The 7,026-nt window shown below is 43.2% G+C and overlaps 1 long non-coding RNA gene across 1 annotated transcript; it reads right to left on the reverse strand.

The window, feature by feature from the left end:
• Positions 1-4,071: 4,071 nt before the first annotated feature.
• Positions 4,072-6,663, reverse strand: LOC125942429 (uncharacterized). Its single transcript, XR_007465104.1, has 3 exons — positions 6,603-6,663; positions 4,976-5,097; positions 4,072-4,337 (listed from the first exon to the last, which is right to left on the reverse strand). It is a non-coding gene; the product is annotated as an uncharacterized LOC125942429 (long non-coding RNA).
• Positions 6,664-7,026: the final 363 nt, after the last annotated feature.

Genomic DNA, 7,026 nt, shown 5'->3' on the forward strand with positions numbered 1-7,026 from the left:
CCACTCGGACTTCTCTTCCATGAAAGAGAACTGCTAATGAGAGCAGCGAATGACTGTGCCAGCTGCTGCACTCGCCCTTACTCACGTTTCGTAGCCAAAATGGCTGCAAGTGCCGCCATAGTTTTTTTATTAGAGTATATATGACAAAGGTATGCATTTTGTGATAATTCACGGTTGTTTTTGAAGCATTGTCCGCTATTATTTCAGATGGAAGTTGACTCCATCTGAAGTCCAAAAATGTGGCACTGATGCGTGTGATGCAGTGTGGCACGCCATTGCCCTGCCAGACAGTTCTCAAGTTATTTGCGCTAGCTACTGGACGCTGCAGAAGCAAGCAATCAATTTTTGGGTAACGATAATCTTGGGTAATCAAAAGTGAAGTAAAACTGCAGAGTGGGCTTGTCCTGACTGCAACCACGAGCTCCATTTATTACCAAATTAAGTTTTGTCTTGTTGATTTGATAAGCATGAGCAATGGGCTTTAATGGTAATAGCTGTAAAGAAAGCGCTTCAAATAAATTAATGGCAATTTGAAGGTTTGAACTTTTTTTCACCACAATGGCGAATCAAATATTAATAATTACTTGTGTAAACGTAAACCAGCACAACCGCGACTACTGGTAGTAGCACAAAAGAACACTCAAAATTTAAAAAAAAACTCGGGCAGTAATGGTAACTTTGTCAAATAGCTTCTCAAAATGCACATAACCAAAATTGCTTTAAATTAAAAGACCCAGATACTCTTGTTCTACACATCCTTCTGCATTGTGGAACAACGAAGGCTTTTTTGTAACACACTTAGTCAATATGAAGTTATAAACTTGCACAAGAGATCATACTTTTTCCGCCATCAGGGGGCGCAGAAAAATATTTTGATAAACTAAACACATACTCTGAAATAGATCAGGTGCTAATGAATGTGTAAATTTCATCCACTTATCTTACTATTTGCAAATAGATTTCTGGAATGCATTTCCCCTTAAGTATATGTTTGAAGAAGGAAATCAACATTGACAAGAAAAAGCTTGCTTTAAGAAAATGCTTGTCAGGTCAAAGGCCTAATATGTGTGCAAAGAACTAGTTCTTGTCGTAGTTGGCACTTGCCATGAGACATAATTGCCACTAAAAGCGCGCACATGAAAACACCGAGCAAAACGGTCGCAATGACATTGGATGACAGCTGCCTTTGTCATCACGATTGTATTCCTTCGTGTCTGTCCTTTTAGCCAATTATTTCTGTCCTTCCTCATTCACTAAATGGTGCTCGCACCTAATGATTAAGATTAATGTGATTCAAAATTCCAAGTGGGCTCAGGAATGTAAACAATATTCTTTGGCGTACACTTTTTTGCATTTTTTAGTTTCGATAAAGGCTTAAAGGGACACTAAAGGCAAATATTATTTCAACGTTGACTGTTAAAATATGATACTAGAAATCGCGAAACGCTTCTTTCGTGCCAAGAAAAGATGAAAAGACTTATTTTAAGAGAAAATTGCGTCTGAAGCGTCTGCGTACCTCTAACGCAATTCAAATCGCGCCCAGAGCGAGGAGTGGTGATGTCATGGCCATATCTTGACGTACCGCCGGTGAGTAAGTAAAACGGCGCCCGCAGACGGCGCTACGGCTTTTCATGCGCGCGGCCAGAAACAGCCAAGACAGAGCCGACGGCAGTGTGAAAGCAGAAGTATGGTCAACACAGTGATCGTCGATGCACGTCGCAATGAACCAACTAGTTGACGACCCTGACGACACATTGGCTCACGATGCTGGGCTCAATTTTAGTGATTTAAGCTCCGATGAGCGTGACATGCTGCCGAGGGCTCGCACTGCCGGCGCCATTGCCTACTACGACGGTGGCCTCGACACCGGATCTTCCGAGCGCGAGGACTCCTGCAATGCGACGTCGGGCGACGAAGCTGGTCACGGTCTGGACGTGCCATCGCTACTCTCAAGCTGCTAGGAAATTCAAGTGCAAGTTTAGTGAGCCAGCGACACCAGCGCAGTCATGGAGGAAGGAAAAGCTTTTCCTCCATGAGCGCAGTACTACGCGATTACGGAACTTCTGAAACTCGAAAGCGAGCACGGCGCAGAGTAGAGCGAAAACGAAACCTTTTGACCGCCGCGTCGTTATCAAGTGGAACGCCAAAAAGGTTATTTTTTTTCTAAGAATCTAATAGAAGTAGACAAGTAGCATTTTCTCCCGTCTTATAATCCAACGAAACAATCTTTTTAATACGAGAGGTTGAATACTAGTGACATATTTTATTTTGAGGACTGCCTGCGTCATCAGGTAAGTACCGGAATGTCCCTGGGGAGTCTCTTGTCATGTCCTGCATTTACCTCAATTTCTCGATTACTAAGCTCTGTTTGCGATTATATTGCCGCCTTAGACGTTCTAGAGCATTGCTCTATCACTTTAGCTTGACTTTTTATTTGACTTTGGTGTCCCTTTAATGCAGGATATGCACCAGAAGAGAAACTTGGGCGAGTTGGTGGGAATTCGTGTTTAGGAAAATAACAGCGCTGGATACACAAGGACGCTCTCGGTATGCGCTTGTTCCTTTCTTAAGGTGAAGGCAGGAACCGCATCCAAGATGACAAAGCCCAAGAAATCGACACAAGCGCCATCAAGTGTCAAGAAATCCAATCCACTGGAAGCAAGTTCAAGCAATAGTGTTGGGAAATGTAAATCATTTTAAAGCGCTACTCTGTATTCATTACCCTTGGCATTGTTCTTGAGTTATCTTGCTTTAAATCCAAAGAACAGCTTTTAGTCACCAGTAAAGCCCCTCCATACTTTGTGGTGGCGCATGGATTGAGGGGCTTCAGTCACCAGTTCTTAAACAAAAGAAAAATGAAAGTGATGGAGAGATACATCCACACAGCGTGACACGGCAAGTGGTTTCGGCATCCATCTTTCACTGCATTACAATCTGCCAGTTTCATGAACGGACCCTGAAACGATCTTCGAGATTTTGTACAAACATACCGAGTCATTAGGGTAGGTTCTTCTGATCATCACTGACACATCTGAGTGCCCCCCGTAAAAGATGCAATTTCTTATAAGGATTTAAAAAGGCACATCGCTACCGATTGCAGCACGCCAATCGGCTGAGTTTTCAGCCGCCTCTGACCACCCACGAAACACTGAAGCAGCTATTTGATGTCTAAAAGATGTCTTGAACGGATTATTCAAAAGTCTAGTAGCCGTCTTCTTCAAGACATTTTGTCGCGATCGATGTCTGTAAGTACGTCAGTAAGCCCTGCTAAGGTTACGCTAAAGCTTGGCTAACGGACATTTTGACAAGTACTGATGACTCTTATTAGACATTCTCTCAAATTTTTGTGGCAGTGGCTACAATAACACGAGGTTTGTCCACAGTTAGTTTATTTTAAATGAGGCATGAAGAACCACAAAAAAATATTGTCGGGTAGAGTGATGCATAGGTTTTTCCAGATGTGAATCATGGGAGTAGTGTAGCACAGATAATTGGGCGACTAGTGCATTCTTAGACCAATCAATTGAGTGCCACCGGTCACAATTACTTTGAATATAAAAAAAGATCTGTATTGTATGCCGATGTCACGTCTGCATGAAACGCATCACTGTCAACAAAACTGCCCTGCTGGGTCTCCTGCGAACTGAAATAGTTTCTAGCAGGGAAACATTGTCAGTGATGCTGCGGTTCAGGCAGAGATGACATCCTGTTATCAGTTACAGCCGGCAGAATAGCATTACACAAGTATACAAAACAAAATGCTGTGCTGCAATGAATTCTTAAAAATAAAGAACTGATTCACATCTGAAAGAGCACTCTGCGCATCACTCTCTATCCGGCAATACAAATATTTTCTTTTGATGTCGGTGCCTTATTTAAAAGTAAGTTGTGTAACTTATGTTGTGGTTGTCCCTTGTTAAGTAATACCATAGGCTTGCAGAGCATCATGCAGAAATAATGGCCAGTTCTTCGGCATACGCTCCATTAATGAATCCTTTGCATATTTCATTAGAATATGCTGTTATTTTTTACACACACTTCACAATGAGCTTTTCATGATGTGAAGTGCATAGAACATGACTGCAAGGCAAAATGCTGCAAGACATCTACTTTACACCATGTCACACAATCTTTATTACGTAATAAATGAGAAAAGATGCAGAAAGTGTAATTAAAAAGAGTGACAAATAGCAGCAAAGGTGGCCTTGCATAGATCTTCAAGATGATTGCTGTCACAGCCACAGCAGGCCAGTCTTTGTAGGAGAGCACGGGCTGCCCACAAATGCTTTCTGTCGCAGGTCACGCATGAAGGTTCTTGTAGACACAGGCAAGCAAATCTGCCCAGACGAGGAAAAAAGAACAAGAGAAAATGAGTATGTGCAAATTGGCACTTCAATTAGCAATATGTGCCAAGCAAGAATTTTTCTTCACAATAAAAATAACTTTAAGGCCTCCTTTGTCCTAAAGTACTTGTTTCTTAAGGTATGTATGTGATGCTTAACGTAACTAGTATCATGTGATCAAACAAGAACATTGCGCCCTGTCATAGAAGTGTTAACATACTGGTTGCGCCAGAAAGTGCAAAGTGATTTGTGGAGGTTGCAAGTTCATCAGTGGTAATTCTGAGCATCTGCATTGACTAGCAGTTGATAAGCCACTACACACAAAAAACTGTATTCTAGTAATGGTGCGCCTAGCGAAAGGTCAAATGTGGCAGAGGGCCAAGAAAAATAAGTTGCTAAATTCTGATAACACCTCCGATCGATGTTATTGAAATAGACAACAAACCAAAAACAGCACAGGTAAAATTAAATCTACGACATTTTTGCAAAGCAGCTCTGCACACTGCTGGAACCCACAGCATCATGCCTGTTCTACACCCACATGTCACAACAAAATCTCGGACACATGCGCCATCACATATCATTGTTCGATTACCTCAGAGTAAGGTTAAATAATAGACCGCACAACCTACCTGCGATGATTCATTTGGCAGGCGCCAGCCAAGCACTGATGGTGGTAGAGCCAAATTGAAGTTTGTTCTTAAATGGAAGCCTCGGCCCATCTTTTATCAATCCAATCGGCAAAGCATACATCCTGCAGGACACACAAAGATCTGAAATTAAACTCCTTGCTGATGCTGCAAATTCCCGTAAATAAACCGCACAGAAAACCTTTTGGAATACAGAACTCGTCACATACTGGCTTGAACACATTTGAGCACTGGGGAAGCAAGGCGCAACTTACACTGTTGTAGCAAAATTTCACTGATGTACGAAATACTGGTGAATCATGACACAATAGAGTTAATTTGCGAGTTCTTACACAGTATTGACTGCCTACAGTTGAGTTATCTTGCGCGCGACAAAGCGGCGCGATGGCTGTCGCGTTCGCTCGTCATCTATACAAGTCGTACCGCATGCGAGCGACGTCTCCCCGGTGTTGCCGGTAAGAGGGCAGCAAATACCCGCCGAAACTGGCGTGACGCATGCTTTAATAATTGTTAAATCACTGACACATCATCATGGTGCGACAATCGGTAGTACTTGACTGATGTATGTCCAGTTCTGGCTTCGCGCTATTGGCTGGTCGCTCATAGCACTTTCGGGCGACCAAGCGACGAATTCTAGATTTCCAGAACCGAGCGATCGAGCGACAAGAACGAGCGATCTGTTCGCGCGACGGTCCATTTCGTCGCTAGAAGCCGTCGCTCGTCACGCACAAAATCACTCTCATGCGGTTTGGGCTTTATACTGAAGGCTTAGAGAAACAAAGTAGTAGTAGAAGTAAACTGTGTACACTGGTGCTGAGAAACAGAATAATAGTGGCAGCTGATTAGGGACCAGTGTAAAAAAATGCCCGTTTGCTATATTTAATAAAGTTCTTTGTCTGTCTCTCTGCTAAATGCTAGGTATTTTACCGTGAAGTGCTCCCTGGTCTTAACCCACATACAAAGCACTGTGAGGATCAGAGAGGGTAAAGTATGTACATTGGCTTACACTGATCATAATGATGAGGTACGGCCATCCAGCTAGCACCAAGATGTCCCGCCGTCTAAACATTGAAAAGAACAAAATAAGAGAGCATCAGGTCAGTTCAGATATGCAATTACAAATGAGGTGAACCACAGTTCTGTTGCTCTGATTGCACTTCCTGATGAAGCATGTACTAGGCTACAAGTTTTGCAGCTTAGTGACAATGAAAAAAAAACAGCGCAATTTTGCATCAGCCGCCGATTGCATTTGACAACGCATAAAAAAGTAAGCATTGCGGTGACAACGCTACAAGCTGTATAGTGACACATGCGCGTGCGCGCACGCAATGCTACAGTGTAACGTACCCATGCAAGAACAAAAGGACACAAGATAGGGCGAGTACAGTCCGACTCATGATGAGCAGCGTGTCCTCGCTGAATGCACTCCCTTCGGTTGTTTCATGTTATGTTAACCACAAAGACTATAAACAAGCAGAACCCGCGTATGAAAAATAAAGCTAACAAAAAACAAGCCAGTAGAGCCTAACCATCAATAATTGTTGCGGTTAACACCTAAAAAAATTCGGACATTGTTGACAAAAAACAAAGTGCAAAGTATTTCACTTACCGGAAAAAGTGCTATCCAACGTGCGACGTACAAAGGCGCATCGAGAACTAAGGCGGCGAACGTATTTTTTTAAGGGACTTTAGGCGAACGCAGATCCCGCCATTGTGGTAGTAAGCCGTCGGCGAAAAAACGCAATACAGCCGATGTCACAAAGCACTGATGCTACGGGGGAAATACAGACGGCGGAACGGAGCACCGGAACTGGCGGCTGTACAACAAGAGCTCTCAGACAGTTACCAAGGTGCTTTTTTCATGGAGCCAGCTCCTTATATAGGCGGGCGTAGTTGCAATCAGCGCCCCCTCGGTGCGGATTATGTGGGTTTCTAAACCGAAACCGCTACATCACACAAAACACATGGCAAACAGCGTCGGCACAGCTAGAGGACTCCAGTTGACGTCAAATAAATGTTTAGAACAGCACACA

This window comes from Dermacentor silvarum, chromosome 1, assembly GCF_013339745.2.
Source record: "Dermacentor silvarum isolate Dsil-2018 chromosome 1, BIME_Dsil_1.4, whole genome shotgun sequence".
Taxonomy (NCBI): domain Eukaryota; kingdom Metazoa; phylum Arthropoda; class Arachnida; order Ixodida; family Ixodidae; genus Dermacentor; species Dermacentor silvarum.